We start from the raw sequence: 22,870 nt of genomic DNA on the forward strand, positions 1-22,870 counted from the left end.
TCAGTTTTGTCCGCTTTGGCACTCTACGCAACAAGCTTATGGTATGCTCTGCCCCCATTGGCTTGCGGGGGGAAGTTAACAACATATCTTCTACCCCATCATCTGACTCCAACACTATCTCAACAACCAAGCTGTCAGAGATTTGTTCTATTACTTGATATACTGCAGTTGCTGATATAGTGCAGAAGATAATTATTCAAATATTATTGTTATTATTTAAATTCATACGTATATATAGCTAGATATTATTTGATTCACTGTACCTGTATAAATATACACATTTGATAGTAATACAAATCATTCAATCTCAAAAGCTTTCAGTATTAACCAAGACCTCGCATGACAAATTTTTGATCCAATAAATACCATACCCATGTAACCAAACAAAGTAGAAGAACTTTTCAGTTTTAAATTTGTACATGGTAGAGGCTGCTTCCTGGTGGGACGTTTTCCACGTACAAGAAATGATGAGCAAGTAAAATGACTAATTAATTTTAGGGTAAAATACAAAATTGGTCATTATGATTTTCGTGTGTATCAAATTAGTCCTTTAATTTTCAAAAGTGATAAATTTGCCATTGTACTTTCTAATACTGTAAAATCAATCTTTCCATCGATTTTCCATGAGTACAAAATTGGGATGGACTTGTTTCCACTTTGATTTTCCTTCTCATAGTAATATATATACATATTCACCTGGTGATTGAAGTACTAGTAGTAGTGTAAAACTAATGACCTCTACTTCATAAGGTGTGGACTCAAACCGATTGAAGTAAATGCAGAGGAAGAGAAATGACCAATTAATTTTAAGAAGGGGATTTAAAGTAACAAGTAAAATTTCTTGTAGAGTATAGGTGAATAGTTTGAAGTTTCACTCGCACGATAATCCCTTCGAAACTACCTGAAGGTTGTCTATGAGATGGGATGAAGATCGCGATCGGTCGAGGTGAGACCTTGGATTGGAGTCAGTTCGATAATGATAGTGTGGCATTTCTTCTTCCAATTATTGAATGGAGAATTCATTTATTTATTTTCAGAAAGAAAGACAATTTGAGATGGAGCTGTAAAGAGATAGAATAAATCACTTATTGGATAATTCATGATTTAAAAGGACAAATTTTCTGCGAGTGAATCGGGACGAACGAAGAATAACAGAAAATAAACGAAGGCCAGCAGAAAATAAAGCTAGACCCATGTTGAAAAGCGACTCACTGACCAACAATGGATTTTTGGGTAGAGTCTCACCGCTAAAAGAAAGATGAGTGGCACCTCCCAAAGAGAAGTTGCATCTCGAACAAAAGCATCACACTCACACACATAATTTCAAATTTAAAAATCTTTACTCATCTATTAAAATAATTACACTTGCATCACCTTATATAACCAATTTATTGAATAATAAAAACATAACACAAAAAGGACTCTACTACGTAGAAACAAAAGATGAATATAACATATAGAAATAGAAACAGAAATATGATAAGAAACAAAACACGATTACACTCGAAAAAAAATGACATAACATTGGTAAAGGCTCGAGGCTTCTTTAACGCAATGAATTCCCTAAGGAATGCTGACGTTTGGGAGCTTCTCAACGACCCATGTTGATAAGCTTGAGAATAAAAAAAAAATGGTTAATTGGTGATGTAGCTTGACTCAATGTCAGTGAGGCTTCAACATCAAGTTTGGTTCGGTTGCCACTTAAACATTAAATCGAAGTTTTGAGACCCAAAATTGTATGCGTAAATCCCATCCTCGTGAACCCTCCAGCGGCCCTCTGAATTAGGATGGGGGCAATACTTTTTAAAAAAACCATCATCGTACTTGAAGATAGTGAAGCTTTGATGTCCTCCTTCCCAAGTCAAGTTGCAGAAGTCGAGTGTGGTGCGAAAAAGTTTCCTCTAAAAACCCAAGAGAACTCTGAATGGGCAGGGATCAAGTGGAGGCCAAGATCATTCTCTCTTGACTGACAACGAGCTCCTAGAAGTGCTCTTTGGAACTGGTTTTCAATGTGATTCAGGTAAGCGTTGAAAAATTAGTGGATGACTCATGCAACAATGGGCCAAGACAATGAAAAGGACTACTAGTCTAGAATTACTCATTTTCTCTACGATTTCCAATGCTTTTGATTTCCTGCTACTTCTTGTCCCTTTAAATAGAATTTAGATCCCCTACAATTTATTTTGAATTACAGAATTTTAGGAGCTTATTCTATTGTAGATTTGGAAATAGTTTTTTTTTTTTTTTTTTTTTTTGTTTCCAAAACAACTAAACCGATTTCTAGCATGTAAGCATGCGTTTGCAATCAGTTTTAAAAACAAAAAAGCTAGAAACGGAAACACGGGTTAATAGGGCTCAAAACACGGGTGGAACCTATTTCTAACATAAGTGCACTGTGCCGCACAGTACCCATGATCCGTGGTTCTCATTCTCACATAGGCATCTTCCTCAACCTTCTTCATCCTACTCAACGTGCTCGCATTTACTCCCTACTTGTATGCTCAGACCAAAATCACTCACCCAAGTGCATTGCAATGGCATTACACTCTCTCTATTTGAATTCAACTACCCTATGAAGTCGATAATTTTCATATGATTCGTAGAGTTCTTTCTTTTATTGTGCTAAAATATTTGGGCAAAGTTTACAAAGAAAAAGGAAGATGACTAGTGCACAACTATTTTTGGGTACTCGTCCATATGATGTCTTTAAATCCAACATCCTCTCGCGGAGAAAAGGTATTGAGTTCGCTCCTTGTCTTTTTCATTTCACCGCCATTTCAATTCAAAATTCCGTGTATTGGGCCACACCGGTTGAGAAGAAGTTTGAGCTTACACTTGAGGGAGAGAATTATAATTTAATTTATATGATTAAAAGTCGACCATTTTCCATTTCCTATCGACTTAAACATTATGGATAATTGGTGATGTAACATTTGTCGGGCATTTAAAAAGAATACAAGCAAGTGCACTGAACTAATATCAATAGAATGGAAAACAAACATACATACAGCTAAAATAATATAAGATTCCAGAATTTCAGCTCTTCCACGGAGTAAAAGAAACATAATACATCCTTGGTGCAAATTTGATCCCCTTCCTTTTCTGAGATTCATGAGATGATTATACCCTGTATTGACCTCTTGCACCCCACCTATAAATTTATTCGCACTTAACAATTTAACCATGTTTAAACAGAGGCCTGCTAACGACTCATTTTCTAGTTTTGAAGGAGAGTATTAACCAAGACCTCGCTTGGCAAATATTTGATCCAATAGATACCATATCCATGTAACCAAACAAAGTAGAAGGACTTTTCAGTTTTAAATTTGTACATGGTAGAGGCTGCTTCCTGGTGGGACGTTTTCCGTGTACAGGAATTGATGAGCAAGTAAAACGACCAATTAATTTTAGGGTAAAATACAAAATTGGTCATTATGATTTTCGTGCGTATTAAATTAGACCTTAAATTTTCATAAGTGATAAATTTGTCATTGAACTTTCTAATACTATAAAATAAATCTTTCCTTCGATTTTCCAAGAGTACAAAATTGAGATGGACTTGTTTCCACTTTCATTTTCTGTATCATAGTAATATATATACATATTCACCTGGCAATTGAAGTATTAGTAGTAGTGTAAAACTAATGACCTCTACTTCATAAAGAGTGATCCCCAACCGATTGAAGTAAATGCAGAGGAAGAGAAATGACCAATTAATTTTAAGAAGGGAATTTAAATTGACAAGTAAAATTTCTTGCAGAGTATAGGTGAACAGTTTGAAGTTTCACTCGCACAATAATCCCTTCGAAACTGCCTGAAGGTTGTGTATTAGACGGGATGAAGATTGCGATCGGTCGAGGTGAGACCTTGGATTGGAGTCAATTCGATAACGATAGAGTGGCATTCCCTCTTCCAGTTATTTATTGGAGAATTCATTTATTTATTAGGAAAGAAAGAAAGAGAATTTAAGATGGAGGTGTAAAGAGATAGAATAAATCACTTATCGGATAATTTGTGATTGAAAAGGACATATTTTCAGCAAGTGAGTCGGGACGAACGAAGAATAATAGAAGATAAACGAAGCCTAGCAGAAAATAAAGCTAGACCCATGTTGAAAAGCAACTCACTGACCAACAATGGAATTTTGGGTAGAGTCGCACCGCTAAAAGAAAGATGAGTCGCACCGCACAAAGACAAGTTGCATCTCGAACACAAGCATCACACTCACACACATAATTTCAAATTTCAAAATCTTTACTCATCTATTAAAATAATTACACTTGCATCACCTTATATAACCAATTTATTGAATAATAAAAACATAACATAGACAGGACTCTACTACGTAGAAACAAAAAATGAATAGAACATATAGAAATAGAAACAGAAATAAGATAAGAAACAAAACAAGATTACACTAGAAAATAAAATGACATAACATTAGTAAAGGATCGAGGCTTCTTTAACGCAATGAATTCCCTAAGGAATGCTGACGTTTGGGAGCTTCTCAACGACCCATGTTGATAAGCTTGAGAATAAAAAAAAATGGTTAATTGGTGATGTAGCTTGACTCAGCACAGTGAGGCTTCAACTTCAAGTATGGTTCGGTTGCCACTTGAACATTAAATCGTAGTTTTGAGACCCAAAATTGTATGCGTAAATCCCATCCTCGTGAACCCTCCAGCGGCACTCTGAATTAGGATGGGGGCAATACGTTTTAAGAAAACCATCATCGTACTTGAAGATGGTGAAGCTCCGATGTCCTCCTTCCCAAGTCAAGTTGCAGAAGTAGAGTGTGGTGCGAAAAAAGTTTCCTCTAAAAACCCAAGAAAACTCAGAATGGGCAGGGATCAAGTGGAGGCCAAGATCATTGTCTCTTGACTGACAACGAGCTCCAAGAAGTGCTCTTTGGAACTGGTTTTCAATGTGAATCTGGTAAGCGTTGCAAATTAGCGGATGACTCATGCAACAAAGGGCCAAGACAACGAAAAAGACTACTAGTCCAGAATTACTCATTTTCTCTACGATTTCCAAAGCTTTTGTTTTCCTCCTACTTCTTGTCCCTTTAAATAGAATTAGGATCCCTTGCAATTTATTTCGGATTACAGAATTTTAGGAGCTTATTCGGTTGCAGATTTGGAAATAGTTTTTTTTTTTTTTCCCAAAACGACAAAACCAATTTCTAGCATGCAACCATACGTTCGCAATCAGTTTTAAAAACAAAAAAGCTAGAAATGGAAATATGGAAACAACTCTAAGTTGTCTTCGAAAACAGATTAGTAGCGCTCAAAACACGCGTGAAACCTATTTCTAACTTAAGTACACTGTGCCGCACAGTACCCATGATCCGTGGTTCTCATCCTCAGATAGCCATCTTCCTCAACCTTCTTCATCCTACTCAATGTGCTCGCATTCACTCCCCATTTGTATGCTCAGACCAAAATCACTCACCCAAGTGCATTGTAATGCCATTACACTCCCATTATTTGTCTTCATCTACCCTATGAAATCGATAATTTTCATGTGATTCATAGAGTTCTTTCTTTTATTTCGCTAAAATATTTGGGTAAAGTCCACAAATATCCTCTAGTTCAAGTTTGAAATATTGATAGAAGCAAAAGTTCCACGTAAACGTTTTAGCTGTTCGAAAAACTATTTGCCCCTACTTTTTCTGGTGCTTTCAATAATTGGAATCAATGTGTTGGAAGTAAATGTTTTGTCTTTTAAACAATGATTGTCATATATAACATAAAGATGCCCCTTCAACTACCAACCTTTTTTAAAAGTTGACCATTTTCCATTTCCTATCGGCTTAAACATTGTGGATAATTGGTGATGTAACATTTGTCAGAAATTTAAAAAGAATACAAGCAAGTGCACTGAACGAATATCAATAGAATGGAAAACAAACATATATACATGTAAAATATTATAAGATTCCAGAATTTCAGCTCTTCCACGGAGTAAAAGAAACATAATACAACTTTGGTGCAAATTTAATCCCCTTCCTTTTCTGAGATTCATGTGACGATTAAACCCTGTATTGACCTCTTGTGCCCCACCTATAAATTTGTTTGCACTTAACAATTTAACCATGTTTAAACGGAGGCTAGCTAACAAATCATTTTCTACTTTTGAAGGTGAGTATTAACCAAGACCTCACATGAAAATTTTTTGATCCAATAGATAGCATACCCATGTAACCAAACAAAGTAGAAGGACTTTTCAATTTTAAATTTGTACATGGCAGTGGCTGCTTCTTGGTAGGACGTTGTCCATGTACAGGAAATGATGAGCAAGCAAAATGACCAATTAATTTTAGGGTAAAATACAAAATTGGTCATTACGATTTTCGTGTGTATCAAATTAGTCCTTTAATTTTCAAAAGTGATAAATTTGTCATTGTACTTTCTAATACTGTAAAAGAAATCTTTCCATCGATTTTCCATGAGTACAAAATTGAGATGGACTTCTTTCCACTTTTATTTTCCTTCTCATAGTAATATATATACATATTCACCGGGCGATTGAAGTACTAGTAGTAGTGTAAAACTAATGACCTCTACTTCATAAGGTGTGGTCCCCAACCGATTGAAGTTAATGCAGACGAAGAGAAATGACCAATTAATTTTAAGAAGGGGATTTAAATTGACAAGTAAAATTTCTTGCAGAGTATAGGTGAACAGTTTGAAGTTTCACACAATAATCACTTCGAAACTACCTGAAGGTTGTGTATGAGACGAGATGAAGATTGGGATCAGTCGAGGTGAGACCTTGGATTCGAGTTAGTTCGATAATGATAGAGAGGCATTCCCTCTTCCAGTTATTTATTGGAGAATTCATTTATTTATTTTAAGAAAGAAAGAAAAAAAGAAAGACAAATTGAGATGGAGCTATAAAGAGATAGAATAAATCACTTATTGGGTAATTCATGATTTAAAAGGACATATTTTCAGCGAGTGAATAGGGACGAACGAAGAATAACAGAAAATAAACGAAGACCAACAGAAAATAAAGCTAGACCCATGTTGTAAAGGAAGCCACTGACCAACAATGGATTTTTGGGTAGAGTCTCACCGCTAAAAGATAGATGAGTCGCACCTCACGAAGAGAAGTTGCATCTCGAACAAAAGCATCACACTCATACACATAATTTCAAATTTAAAAATCTTTACTCAACCATTCAAATAATTAGACTTGCATCACCTTATATAACCAATTTATTGAATAATAAAAACATAACACAGAAAGGACTCTACTACGTAGAAACAAAAGATGAATAGAACATATAGAAATAGAAACAGAAATAAGATAAGAAACAAAACACGATTACACTAGAAAATCAAATGACATAACATTATTAATGGCTCGAGGATTCTTTAACGCAATGAATTCCCTAAGGAATGTTGACGTTTAGGAGCTTCTCAACGACCCATGCTGATAAGCTTGGGAATTAAAAAAAATGGTTAATTGGTGATATAGCTTGACTCAGCATCAGTGCGGCTTCAACTTCAAGTATGGTTCGGTTGCCACTTAAACATTAAATCGTAGTTTTGAGACCCAAAATTGTATGCGTAAATCCCATCCTCGTGAACCCTCCAGGGGCACTCTGAATTAGGATGGGGGCAATACTTTTTAAGAAAACCATCATCATTCTTGACGATAGTGAAGCTCTGATGTCCTCCTTCCCAAGTTAAGTTGTAGAAGTAGAGTGTGGTGCGAAAAAGTTTCCTCTAAAAACCCAAGAGAACTCAGAATGGGCAGGGATCAAGTGGAGGCCAAGATCATTGTCTCTTGACTGATAATGAGCTCCTAGAAGTGCTCTTTGGAACCGGTTTTCAATGTGAATCTGGTAGGCGTTGCAAATTAGCGGTTGATTCATGCAACAAAGGGCCAACACAAGGAAAAAGACTACTAGTCCAGAATTAATCATTTTCTCTACGATTTCCAAGGCTTTTGATTTCCTCCTACTTCTTGTCCCTTTAAATAGAATTAGGATCCCCTACAATTTATTTCGAATTACAGAATTTTAGGAGCTTATTTGGTTGTAGATTTGGAAACAGTTTTTTTTCTTTTTTTTTTTTGTTTCCAAAACAACAAAACCTATTCCTAGCATGTAACCAAGCGTTTGAAATCAGTTTTAAAATAAAAAAGCTAGAAATGGAAATATGGAAACAACTCTAAGTTGTCTTCGAAAACAGGTTAATAGAGCTTAAAACACGTGTGGAACCTATTTCTAACTTAAGTGCACTGTGCCGCATAGTACCCATGATCCGTGGTTCTCATCCTCAGATAGCCATCTTCCTCAACCTTCTTCATCCAACTCAACATGCTCGCATTCACTCCCCACTTGCTTGCTCGGACCAAAATCACTCACCCAAGTGCATTGCAATGCCATTACACTCCCTCTATTAGTCTTCATCTACCCTATGAAGTCGATAATTTTCATGTGATTCATAGAGTTCTTTCTTTTATTGTGCTAAAATATTTGGGCAAAGTCCACAAATATCCTCTAGTTCAAGTTTGAAATATTGACAGAAGGAAAAGTTCCACATAAACGTTTTAGCTGTTTGAAAAACTCTTTGCCCCTACTTTTTCTGGTGCTTTAAATAATTGGAATCAATGTGTTGGAAGTAAATGTTTTGTCTTTTAAACATTGATTGTCATATATAATGTAAAGAAGCCCCTTCAACTACCAACCTTTTTTAAAAGTCCCAATAAGTTTAAAGTGTTGTAGAATGGTACATCAAACTACCAAAGTGTGCCGAAAGGGAACTTTTTTATTATATTCCGATAATACCCATTATTCTCACGAGAACTTAAATACAAAACGAAACTATACAATTTTATAAAATAAAAATTAAAAATTAAAAACAACCAATGGGTTGGTTAAATAGAAAAACAGAAAAAACTACATTTTTTTGGATAAATAAAAAATTATTTACTGTATTATGAATAACCTAGAAATCGCTCGTGCAGAGTAAAAGATAGGCATAAATACTACCCCTCCACCTCTGGGGGTAAATCGTAGATCACTGCTTTCCTTTTTCATTTACTTTTTTTTTTTTTTTTTTTAGAAGGAAATAATTTTTAATTTATTGATTTATTAATTTAGTTTTTGAGAATAAGGGTAGTATAGGAATACAATAAAAAACAGTGTATTTGCTGACACATTTTGGTCGTTTAATGTACCATTCCAAAACACTTTAAACGTCATGCTGCTATTTCAAAGACGACTGTTAGTTTAAGGGCTTTCTTTTCTTCCCATTTCTTTTGTAAGAATTTATATGTCAAACAATTTGTCCGTTTTGGTCTCAATTTTAGAAATTAGTAAATAAGATCAAAAAGAGTAAAAAAAGAATCAAAAAAAGAAAAAAAAGAAAAGAAAACAAAGAAAAAGGAAGATGACTATTGCACAACTATTTTTGGGTACTTGTCAATATGATGTCTTGAAATCCAACATCCTCTCGCGGAGACAAGGTATTAAGTTCACTCCTTGTCTTTTTCATTACACCGCCATATGAATTCAAAATTCCATGTATTGGGCCACACCGATTGAGAAGGAGTTTGAGATTACACTAGGGGGAGAGTATTATAATATAATTTATATGATTAAAAGTTGACCATTTTCCATTTCCTATCGACTTAAACATTGTGGATAATTGGTGATGTAACATTTGTCGGAAATTTAAAAAGAATACAAGCAAGTGCACTGAACCAATATCAATAGAATGGAAAACAAACATACATACAGGTAAAATAATATAAGATTCCAGAATTTCAGCTCTTCCACGGAGTAAAAGAAACATAATACATCCTTGGTGCAAATTTGATCCCCTTCCTTTTTTAAGATTCATAAGATGATTAAACCCTGTATTGACCTCTTGCGCCCCACCTATAAATTTGTTCGCACATAACAATTTAACCATGTTTAAACGGAGGCTTGCTAACGACTCATTTTCTAGTTTTGAAGGAGAGTATTAACCAAGTCCTTGCTTGACAAATATTTGATCCAACAGATACCATACCCATGTAACCAAACAAAGTAGAAGGACTATTCAGTTTTAAATTTGTACATGGCAGAGGCTGCTTCCTGGTGGGACGTTTTCCGTGCACAGGAAATGATGAGCATGGAAAATGACTAATTAATTTTAGGGAAAAATACAAAATTGGTCATTATGATTTTCGTGCGTATCAAATTAGTCCTTTAATTTTCAAAAGTGATAAATTTGTCATTGTACTTTCTAATACTGTAAAATAAATCTTTCCATCGATTTTCCATGAGTACAAAATTGAGATGGACTTGTTTCCACTTTTATTTTCCTTGTCATAGTTATATATATACATATTCACCGGGCGATTGAAGTACTGGTAGTAGTGTAAAACTAATGACCTCTACTTCATAAGGTGTGGTCCCCAACTGATTGAAGTAAATACAGAGGAAGAGAAATGACCAATTAATTTTAAGAAGGGGATTTAAACTAACAAGTAAAATTTCTTGCAGAGTATAGGTGAACAGTTTGAAGTTTCACTCGCACAATAATCACTTCGAAACTACCTGAAGGTTGTGTATGAGACGAGATGAAGATTGGTATTGGTCGAGGTGAGACCTTGGATTGGAGTCAGTTCGATAATGATAAGAGGCATTCCCTCTTCCTGTTATTTATTGGAGAATTCATTTATTTATTTTAAGAAAGAAAGAAAAAAAGAAAGACAAATTCAGATGGAGCTATAAAGAGATAGAATAAATCATTTATTGGATAATTCATGATTTAAAAGGACATATTTTCAGCGAGTTAAGAGGGACGAACGAAGAATAACTGAAAATAAACGAAGACCAGCAGAAAATAAAGCTAGACCCATGTTTTAAAGCAAGCCACAGACCAACAATGGATTTTTGGGTAGAGTCTCACCGCTAAAAGGTAGATGAGTCGCACCTCATGAAGAGAAGTTGCATCTCGACCAAAAGCATCACACTCATACACATAATTTCAAATTTAAAAATCTTTACTCATCCATTCAAATAATTAGACTTGCATCACCTTATATAACCAATTTATTGAATAATATAAACATAACACAGAAAGGACTCTACTACGTAGAAACAAAAGATGAATAGAACAAATAGAAATAGAAACAGAAATAAGATAAGAAACAAAACACGATTACACTAGAAAATCAAATGACATAACATTATTAATGGCTCGAGGATTCTTCAACGCAATGAATTCCCTAAGGAATGCTGACGTATAGGAGCTTCTCAACGACCCATGCTGATAAGCTTGGGAATTAAAAAAAATGGTTAATTGGTGATGTAGCTTGACTCAGCATCAGTGAGGCTTCAACTTCAAGTATGGTTCAGTTGCCACTTAAACATTAAATCGTAGTTTTGAGACCCAAAATTGTATGCGTAAATCCCATCCTCGTGAACCCTCCAGCGGCACTCTGAATTAGGATGGGGGCAATACTTTGTAAGAAAACCATCATCATACTTGATGATAGGGAAGCTCTGATGTCCTCCTTCCCAAGTTAAGTTGCAGAAGTAGAGTGTGGTGCGAAAAAGTTTCCTCTAAAAACCCAAGAGAACTCAGAATGGGCAGGGATCAAGTGGAGGCCAAGATTATTGTCTCTTGACTGACAACGAGCTCCTAGAAGTGCTCTTTGGAACCGGTTTTCAATGTGAATCTGGTAGGCGTTGCAAATTAGCGGTTGATTCATGCAACAAAGGGCCAACACAATGAAAAAGACTACTAGTCCAGAATTAATCATTTTCTCTACGACTTCCAAAGCTTTTCATTTCCTCCTACTTCTTGTCCCTTTAAATAGAATTAGGATCCCCTACAATTTATTTCGAATTACAGAATTTTTTGTGCTTATTCGGTCACAGATTTGGAAACAGTTTTTTTTTTTTGCTTCCAAAACAACAAAACCTATTTCTAGCATGTACCCATGCTTTTGCAATAAGTTTTAAAAACAAAAAAGCTAGAAACGGAAATATGGAAACAACTCTAAGTTGTGACCGAAAACAGGTTAATAGCACTCAAAACACACGTGGAACCTATTTCTAACTTAAGTGCACTGTGCTGCATAGTACCCATGATCCGTGGTGCTCATCCTCACATAGGCATCTTCCTGAACCTTCTTCATCCTACTCAACGTGCTCGCATTCACTCCCTACTTGTATGCTCATACCAAAATCACTCACCCAAGTGCAATGCAATGGCATTACACTCCCTCTATTTGTCTTCATCTACCCTATGAAGTCGATATTTTCATGTGATTCATAGAGTGCTTTCCTTTATTGTGCTAAAATATTTTGGCAAAGTTTACAAATATCCTTTACTTCAAGTTTGAAACATTGACAGATGGAAAAGTTCCCCCATAAACGTTTTAGCTGTTCGAAGAACTCTTTGCCCCTAATTTTTCTGGTGCTTTAAATAATCGTAATAAATGTTTTGGAAGTAAATGTTTTGTCTTTTAAACATGGATTGTCATATATAACGTAAAGAAGCCCCTTCAACTACCAACCTTTTTTAAAAGTCGCAATAAGTTTAAAGTGTTGTAAAATGGTACATCAAACTACCAGAGTGTGCCGAAAGGGAACCTTTTTTTTATATTCGATAATATCCTTATTCTCCTAAGAACATAAATACAAAACTAAACTATAAGATTTTATAAAATAAAAAATAAAAACAACCAATGGGTTGGTTAAATAGAAAAACAGAAAAACAAAATTTTTTTGGACAAATAAAAAATTATTTACTGTGTTTGGAATAAACTAGAAATCGCTTGTGCAGTGTAAAAGATAGGCATAAATACTACCCTGCCACCTCTAGGGTAAATCGCAAACTGCTGCTTTCCTTTTTCTTTTTCTTTTTTGTTTTTGGTTTTTTTTTTTTTTTGTTTTAGAAAGAAATAATTTTTAAATTATTGATTTAATAATTTAGTTTTTGAGAATAACGTTATTATAGGAATACAATAATAAACAGTTGCTTTTCTGACACATTTTGGTAGTTTAATGTACCATTCTAAAACACTTTAAACGTCATGCAGCTATTTCAAAGACGGCTGTTAGTTGAAGGGATTTCTTTTCTTCCCATGTTTTTGTAAGAATTTATATGTCAAACAATTCGTCAGTTTTGGTCTCAATTTTAGAAATTAATAAATAAGATTAGAAAGAGTAAAAAAGGCAAAAAAAAAAAAAAAAAAATGAAAACAAAGAAAATGGATGATGACTAGTGCACAACTATTTTTGGGTACTTGTCCATATGATGTCTTTAAATCCAACATCCTCTCGCGGAGACAAGGTATTGAGTTTGCTCCTTGTCTTTTTCATTCCACCGCCATTTCAATTCAAAATTCTGTGTATTGGGCCACACCGGTTGAGAAGGAGTTTGAGCTTACACTTGAGGGAGAGTATTATAATATAATTTATATGATTAAAAGTCGACTATTTTCCATTTCCTATCGGCTTAAACATTGTGGATATTTGGTGATGTAACATTTGTCAGGCATTTAAAAAGAACACAAGCAAGTGCACTGAACCAATATCAATAGAATGGAAAACAAACATCCATACAGGTAAAATAATATAAGATACCAGAATTTCAGCTCTTCCACGGAGTAAAAGAAACATACTACATCCTTGGTGCAAATTTGATCCCCTTCCTTTTTTGAGATTCATAAGATGATTAAACCCTGTATTGACCTCTTGCGCCCCACCTATAAATTTGTTCGCACATAACAATTTAACCATGTTTAAACGGAGGCTTGCTAACGACTCATTTTCTAGTTTTGAAGGAGAGTATTAACCAAGTCCTTGCTTGACAAATATTTGATCCAACAGATACCATACCCATGTAACCAAACAAAGTAGAAGGACTATTCAGTTTTAAATTTGTACATGGCAGAGGCTGCTTCCTGGTGGGACGTTTTCCGTGCACAGGAAATGATGAGCATGGAAAATGACTAATTAATTTTAGGGAAAAATACAAAATTGGTCATTATGATTTTCGTGCGTATCAAATTAGTCCTTTAATTTTCAAAAGTGATAAATTTGTCATTGTACTTTCTAATACTGTAAAATAAATCTTTCCATCGATTTTCCATGAGTACAAAATTGAGATGGACTTGTTTCCACTTTTATTTTCCTTGTCATACTTATATATATACATATTCACCGGGCGATTGAAGTACTGGTAGTAGTGTAAAACTAATGACCTCTACTTCATAAGGTGTGGTCCCCAACCGATTGAAGTAAATGCAGAGGAAGAGAAATGACCAATTAATTTCAAGAAGGGGATTTAAAATGACAAGTAAAATTTCTTGCAGAGTATAGGTGAACAGTTTGAAGTTTCCAATAATCACTTCGAAACTAGCTGAAGGTTGTGTATGAAACGAGATGAAGCTTGCGATCGGTCGAGGTGAGACCTTGGATTGGAGTCAGTTCGATAATGATAGAGAGGCATTCCCTCTTCCAGTTATTTATTGGAGAATTCATTTATTTATTTTAAGAAAGAAAGACAAATTGAGGTGGAGCTGTAAAGAGATAGAATAAATCACTTATTGGATAATTCCTGATTTAAAAGGACATATTTTCAGCGAGTGAATCGGGACGAATGAAGAATAACAGAAAATAAACGAAGGCCAGCAGAAAATAAAGCTAGACCCATGTTGAAAAGCAAGCCACTGACCAACAATGGATTTTTGGGTAGAGTCTCACCGCAAAAAGATAGATGAGTCGCACCTCACAAAGAGAAGTTGCATCACGAACAAAAGCATCACACTCATACACATAATTTCAAATTTAAAAATCTTTACTCATCCATTAAAATAATTATAATTTCAAATTTAAAAATCTTTACTCATCCATTAAAATAATTACACTCGCATCACCATATATAACCAAATTATTGAATAATAAAAACATCACACAGAAAGGACTCTACTACGTAGAAACAAAAGATCAGTAGAACATATAGAAATAGAAACAGAAATAAGATAAGAAACAAAACACGATTACACTAGAAAATTAAATGACATAACATTATTAGTGGCACGAGGCTTCTTTAACGCAATGAATTCCCTAAGGAATGCTGACGTTTGGGAGCTTCTCAACGATCCATGCTGATAAGCTTGGGAATTAAAAAAAATGGTTAATTAATGATGTAGCTTGACTCAGCATCAGTGAGGCTTCAACTTCAAGTATGGTTTGGTTGCCACTTAAACCTTAAATCGTAGTTTTGAGACCCAAAATTGTATGCGTAAATCCCATCCTCGTGAACCCTCCAGCGACACTCTGAATTAGGATTGGGGCAATACTTTTTAAGAAAACCATCATCGTACTTCAAGATAGTGAAGCTCTGATGTCCTCCTTCCCAAGTCAAGTTGCAGAAGTAGAGTGTGGTGCGAAAAAAGTTTCATCTAAAAACCCAAGAGAACTCAGAATGGGCAGGGATCAAGTGAAGGCCAAGATCATTGTCTCTTGACTGACAACGAGCTCCTAGAAGTGCTCTTTGGAACTGGTTTTCGATGTGAATCTGGTAAGCGTTGCAAATTAGCGGTTGACTCATGCAACAAAGGGCCAAGACAATGAAAAAGACTACTAGTCCAGAATTACTCATTTTCTCTAGGATTTCCAATGCTATTCATTTCCTCCTACTTCTTGTCCCTTTAAATAGAATTAGGATACCCTACAATTTATTTCGAATTACAGAATTTTACGTGCTTATTCGGTTGCAGATTTGGAAACTGTTTTTTTTTTTTTTTTTTTGTTTCCAAAACAACAAAACCTATTTCTAGCATGTAACCATGCGTTTGCAATCAGTTTTAAAAACAAAAAAGCTAGAAACGGAAATATGGAAACAACTTTAAGTTGTCATCGAAAACAGGTTAATAGCACTCAAAACACACGTGGAACCTATTTCTAACTTAAGTGCACTGTGCCGCACAGTACCCATGATCCGTGGTGCTCATCCTCACATAGGCCTCTTCCTCAACCTTCTTCATCCTACTCAACGTTCTCGCATTCACTCCTTACTTGTATGCTCATACCAAAATCACTCACCCAAGTGCAATGCAATGGCATTACACTCCCTTTATTTGTCTTCGTCTACCCTATGAAGTCGATATTTTCATGTGATTCCTAGAGTTCTTTCCTTTATTGTGCTAAAATATTTTGGCAAAGTTTACAAATATCCTTTACTTCAAGTTTGAAATATTGACAGATGGAAAAGTTCCACGTAAACGTTTTAGCTGTTCGAAGAACTCTTTGCCCTTAATTTTTCTAGTGCTTTAAATAATCGTAATAAATGTTTTGGAAGTAAATGTTTTGTCTTTTAAACGTGGACTGTCATATATAACATAAAGAAGCCCCGTCAACTACCAACCTTTTTTAAAAGTCGCAATAAGTTTAAAGTGTTGTAAAATGATACATCAAACTACCAGAGTGTGCCGAAAGGGAACCTTTTTATTATATTCCGATAATATCCTTATTCTCCTAAGAACATAAATACAAAACTAAACTATATGATTTTATAAAATAAAAAATAAAAACAACCAATGGGTTGGTTAAATAGAAAAACAGAAATACAAAATTTTTTTGGATAAATAAAAAATTATTTACTGTGTTTGGAATAAACTAGAAATCGTTCGTGCAGTGTAAAAGATAGGCTTAAATACTACCCCTCCACCTCTGGGGGTAAATCGCAGACTGCCGCTTTCCTTTTTCTTTTTCTTTTTTGTTTTTGGTTTTTTTTTTTTTTTTTTTTTAGAAAGAAATAATTTTTAAATTATTTATTTAATAATTTAGTTTTTGAGAATACCGTTATCATAGGAATACAATAATCAACAGTTGCTTTTCTGACACATTTTGGTAGTTTAATGTACCATTCTAAAACACTTTAAATGTCATGGTGCTATTTCAAAGACGGCTGTTAGTTGGGGCGCTTTTTTTTCTTCCCATATTTTTGTAAGAATTTATATGTCAAACAATTTGTCTGTTTTGGACTCAATTTTAGAAATTAGTAAATAAGGTCAGAAAGAGTAAAAAAAAGAAAAAAAAAAGAAAAAGGAAGATGATTAGTGCACAACTATTTTTGGGTACTAGTCCATACGATGTCTTTAAATCCAACATCCACTTGTGGAGACAAGGTATTGAGTTCGCTCCTTGTCTTTTTCATATGATTAAAAGTTGACCATTTTCCATTTCCAATCGGCTTAAACATTGTGGATAATTGGTGATGTAACATTTGTCGGGCATTTAAAAAGAATACAAGCAAGTGCATTGAACCAATATCAATAGAATGGAAAAGAAACATACATACAGGTAAAATAATATAAGATTCCAGAATTTCAGCTCTTCCGCGGAGTAAAAGAAACATAATATATCGTTGGTGCAAATTTGATCCTTTTCCTTTTCTGAGATTCATGAGATGTTTAAACCATGTATTGACCTCTTGTGCCCCACCTATAAATTTGTTTGCACCTAACAATTTAACCATGTTTAAATAGAGGCCTGCTAACGACTCATTTTCTAGTTTTGAACGAGAGTATTAACCAAGACCTCGCATGACAAATATTTGATACAATAGATATCATACCCAAGTAACCAAACAAAGTAGAAGGACTTTTCAGTTTTAAATTTGTACATTGCAGAGGGTGCTTCCTGGTGGGACGTTTTCCATGCACAAGAAATGATGAGCAAGGAAATGACCAATTAATTTTAGGGTAAAATACAAAATTGGTCATTATGATTTTCTTGCGTATCAAATTAGTCCTTTAATTTTCAAAGGTGATAAATTTGTCATTGTACTTTCTAATACTGTGAAATAAATCTTTCCATCGATTTTTCATGAGTAGAAAATTGAGATGGACTTGTTTCCACTTTTATTTTCCTTAATTCTTCTAATTCATCTAGCTGTAGCTTCCTTTGCTCACTAGCCTTGGTGCGGTAGAAATTTAGCTGCTTTATAGCCCAATAAGCCCGGTGCTCCAATTGCACAAGGAGGTGACAAGCCTTGCCATAAACGAGTCGGTAGGGAGACATGCCAATTGGAGTCTTGAATGCAGTCCAGTATGCCCACAAGGCGTCATTGAGTCAACTAGATCAGTCTTTCCTTGTCGGGTTCACCGTCTTTTCTAATATCCTCTTGATTTCTCTGTTGGATATCTCAACTTGCCCACTTATCTGAGGATGGTAGGGAGTTGCAACTTTATAAGTAATGCCATACTTGTTCATGAGTTGCTCAAAATATCGGTTGCAAAAATGCTTCCCTCCATCATTGATGATAGCACGTGGTGTCCCAAAACGTGCGAACACATTTTCCTTCAAAAATTGCAACACGATTCTGTGATCATTAGTCTTGCATGCAATAGCCTCCACCTACTTGGAAACATAATCCACCGCCACAAGGATGAAAAGATACCCATAAGAATTAGGGAAGGGCCCCATGAAATCAATGCCCCAAACATCAAACAGCTCCACTATAAGGATCGGGTTCAACAGCATCATATTCCTTCTTCCAATGCTACCCAACTTTTGACATCTATGACAGGCTAAACAGTAGGCATGGGCATCATGAAAAATGGAGGGCCAATAGAATCCACTTTGAAGAATCTTCACCGCGGTCTTTTTAGAACTGAAGTGTCCTCCACATGCATGATCATGGCAAAAAGATAGGACATTTTGCTGGTCATTTTTAGGAACACATTTCCTTATAATCTGATCTAGGTAGTATTTGAACAGGTAAGGATCATCCCAAAAGAAGTGCTTCGCCCCAGCCAAGAATTTTGATCTATCTTGCCTGGTCCAATGTGATGGCATTTAGGCAGTGACAAGGTAGTTCACTATATCTGCGAACCATGGTGCAGTAATTTGAGAGATGTGCATAAGTTGTTAATCAGGGAATGTCTCAACAATCGGCACGGCATTTTCATTGAAGTCTACAACTAGCCTGGATAGATGGTCAGCTACCACATTCTCGAAACCCTTCTTGTCCCGAATTTCAATATCAAACTCTTGCAACAACAGAATCCACTGGATGAGACGAGATTTAGCATATTTCTTTGACAATAGATATTTCAATGCAGCATGATCCTAGTAGACTAAGACTTTAGATCCTAGCAAGTAAGATCTAAACTTATCTAGAGCAAACACTACAGCTAACAACTCCTTTTCAATAGTTGAGTTATGCATTATTCAGAGTCTTGCTTGCATAGTATATGACATGCAGAATCTTCTCTAGTTGCTGACCCAAAACAGCTCCCACAGCATAATCGGAGACATCACACATTATCTCGAACGAAACCCCCCAATTAGGAGGTTGAATGATTGGTGTAGAAGTTAAGGTCTTTTTCAGAATCTCAAAGGTTGTCTGGCACTTGTCATTGAAATCAAAAGGAACATCTTTTTCCAGTAGATTACATAGAGGTCTTGCTATCTTATGGAAGTCCTTGAAGAATCTTCTGTAGAATCCAGCATGTCCTAGAGATGACCGAATCTCCTTCACTATTCGCAGGGGCAGAAGGTTAGAGATCAGGTCAACTAAGGTTAGAGATCAGATTAACCTTAGACCTGTCAACCTCAATACCTTTGTTGGAAATTACATGCACCAAAATAATTCTTTGTTTTACCATGATGTGGCAGTTTTCCCAATTCAGAACCAGATTCTTCTCCTTACACCATACTAGCACCAATGTGAGATGATGTAGACACTCCCCAAATGATGAACCGAAGACTGAGAAGTCATCCATGAAGATCTCTAGGTGACGTTCAACCATATCTGAAAAGATGCTGATCATGCATCGCTGAAAAGTGGCGGGTGCATTACACAATCCAAACGGCATATGACGATAGGGAAACGTACCAAATGGACAAGTGAAAGTAGTCTTCTCTTGATCTTCAGGGTCCAGTGGAATTTGGTTGTAGCTGGAGTAACCATTAAGGAAACAGTAGTACTCATGGCCTGCCAATCTCTCCAACATCTGATTGATGAAAGGTAGAGGAAAATGGTCTTTTCTTGTCACGACATTTAACATCCTGTAGTCAATGCGCACTCTCTATCCTGACTGCACACGAGTGGGGACCAACTCATTTTCCTTGTTCTTGATAACTGTAATCCCTGCCTTCTTCGGCACCACATGAATGGGACTCACCCATTTGCTCTCAGAGATTGGGTATATGATTCCCACATCTAGAAGTTTAATTACCTCTACTCGAACTACCTCTTGCATGGCCGGATTTAACCGTCTCTGTGGCTCGCGAGAAGTTTTAGCATTTTCTTCCCGATGAATCTTATGCATCACTATTGCAGGGCTGATTCCTTTAATAACTTCTATTGACCACCCGATTGCTTCTTTATGCTCTCTCAAAACTTCTAGCAGCTTCTGTTCCTGATCACTATCCAGGTTGGCAGCAATGATCATTGGGAGAGATTCTATAGGATCTAGATACTTGTACTTCTGGTTGTCTGGTAAAGGCTTCAACTCCCGCTTGACTGGCTCAGCTGCTAATGAAGATGGATCAGGGGATGATGTCAAAGTAATTTATGCAATCTCTGTCTCTATCTCAAGAGTTGAGTCTAACAGGGCGTCAGCTTGTTCCAATAGAGTGTCCAGTTCCATGTCACTTCCTAGTGCAATCAGGCATTCTCCTAAGGGGTCTTCAATATCTGGTTCATTGATAGTTTTCTCTACTATCTCCTCAATTAAGCATGTGCCTCTGACCTCCTCATACTCAAATGGCTGCTTGCTGATATCAAAGATGTTCAGCTCCACAGTCATGTTTCCAAATGATATCTTCATGACTCCAGTTCTACAGTTGATTAGGGCATTAGCTGTAGCTAAAAAGCGACACCCTAATATGATTGGAACTTAAATTTCTGCATTTTCCATCTCTGCATCTAAGACGATGAAGTCCACAGGGTAATATAACTTATCAACTTTGATCAGCACGTCTTCAATAATTCCCCTTGGAACCCTCACAGATCTATCGGCCAACTGAAGTGTAATTGAAGTGGATTTCAACTCTCCCAATCCCAGCTGAACATATACTGAATATGGTAGTAGATTTACACTGGCCCCCAAATCCAACGGAGCTTTTTCAACTCGATTGTCACCAATATTGCAAGCAATGGTAGGACATTTAGGGTCCTTATACTTTACAGGCATCTTGTATTGCAAGATAGAGCTGACCTGCTCAGTCAAATAAGCTTTCTTGGGGACTTTCGTCTTTCTCTTGATGGTGACCAAACCCTTCAGAAATTTGTCATAAGAAGGAACTTGCTAGATGGCATCTAGGAATGGAATGTTTATCTGCACTTGCTTGAACACTTCCAAAATAGCATCGAACTTCGAGCTCTTCTTTGGTGCTATCAGTCTTTTGGAATACGGACCTTTAGGTATATACTTTTTGGAAGGGTCCTCAGCAATCAGAATGGTAATGTCTGGTCCTGTGTCTTCTGTAGGCTTGTCCTGGTTTTCCTTCTCTTCTACAGCCTCTGTGGTCTCTTCAGGCATGACCACTTGATTATCCACTTGATTATCCACTTGTTTTCCTGACCTCAAAGTGTTGATGGCTTGTACATGATCCTGACCATGCATAGAGGCAGAGGAACTTCAAATCACAAATTGCCCTTTTGGGTTAGGCACAGGCTGACTAGGGAACTTTCCTCTTTCTCTTTTCCCCACTTGATTTGCTGTCTAGCCAACTTGTCCTTCTACAATGATCACGGCCTGCTTAAGTTCTTGTATGTCTCTATTGTTAGCCATGTTGGAATTCCTCATCTCCTATACGATTTGATTGGTGAAACCTTTTTGCTCTTGTATATCTTGGGAATTGCTCATGGTAGCATTTTTCATATCTTGTATGTTCTTATCCATTGATTGCATGAATGCTTTCATCATGCCTTTCAGTGATGACTGTGGTGTAGGCTGTGGCCCATAAGTGGTGGATTGATAAGCAGGAGGTTGAGTTTGGTGAGATGGCCTGAACTGATTCTGAGCTTGAGTGGATGTATCTCTTTGGTTCAATGGTTGATTTTGCTTCCAAGAGAAATTGGGGTGATTCCGCCACGCTGAATTGTAAGTTTCAGAAGAAGACGGTCCGGTTGTGGGTTTTCAGTATTCATTGAAGGCATTGACTTGCTTAGTTGGATAGTCTATTGACAGAGTTGGGTAGTTTTGAGTGAAGTGCATTTTACTCTCACATAACCCGCATGCATCAACTTGGTAAGTATCTGCTACATTCACTAGTTTGTTTAAGACCATAGGGTCAAACTGACGCCTGAGAACCTTGAACTCCTCACTTAATTCAGCATCATTCCTCACCTCATAGATGCCTCTAATCTTGGGAGCGGGTTGTTGTCTGTCCCAACTATCTTGAAAATCCCATTGTTGTGCTCGTTCAGCCATTTCGTCCAAAGTTTTATGGGCTTCATCCCCAATAAGACTTAAGAATTCTCTACCATTCATCGTCTCAAGCGAGTTTCGTTCACTTGGTGTTAGTCCCCTGTAAAAAATTTGAACAAGCACCTCATTCTCAAACCCGTGGGGTGGGCATTTTATAGTAAGCTCTTTAAACTTCTCCCAGCTATTGGTGAATCTTTCCCCTTATTTCTGTCTGAAATTGGTGATTTGTAGACGGAGGGCATTGATTTTGGAAATTGGGAAAAACTTGTGGTAAAACTTGCTTTGCAGCATATCCCAAGAAGTGATAGATCTAGGTCTATTGTTGAGTAGCCAGGATTTTGCCCTAAAATGTAGGGACAGAGGGAATAATCGAAGACGCATCGCTTCTGTTGGGGCATTTTGCGTATTAACAATGTCGCAAATTTTCAAAAAAATCCTCTCATGAACATATGGATCCTCATTC

The 22,870-nt window shown here is 36.2% G+C and overlaps 1 non-coding gene across 1 annotated transcript; it reads left to right on the forward strand.

Annotated features, from left to right (window-relative positions):
* Positions 1 to 22,540: 22,540 nt before the first annotated feature.
* On the forward strand, positions 22,541 to 22,647 carry LOC132191205 (small nucleolar RNA R71). Its single transcript, XR_009441233.1, has one exon. It is a non-coding gene; the product is annotated as a small nucleolar RNA R71 (small nucleolar RNA).
* The last annotated feature ends 223 nt before the right edge of the window (positions 22,648 to 22,870 follow it).

Source organism: Corylus avellana, chromosome ca8 (genome assembly GCF_901000735.1).
Source record: "Corylus avellana chromosome ca8, CavTom2PMs-1.0".
In the NCBI taxonomy this organism is placed as follows: Eukaryota; Viridiplantae; Streptophyta; class Magnoliopsida; order Fagales; family Betulaceae; genus Corylus; species Corylus avellana.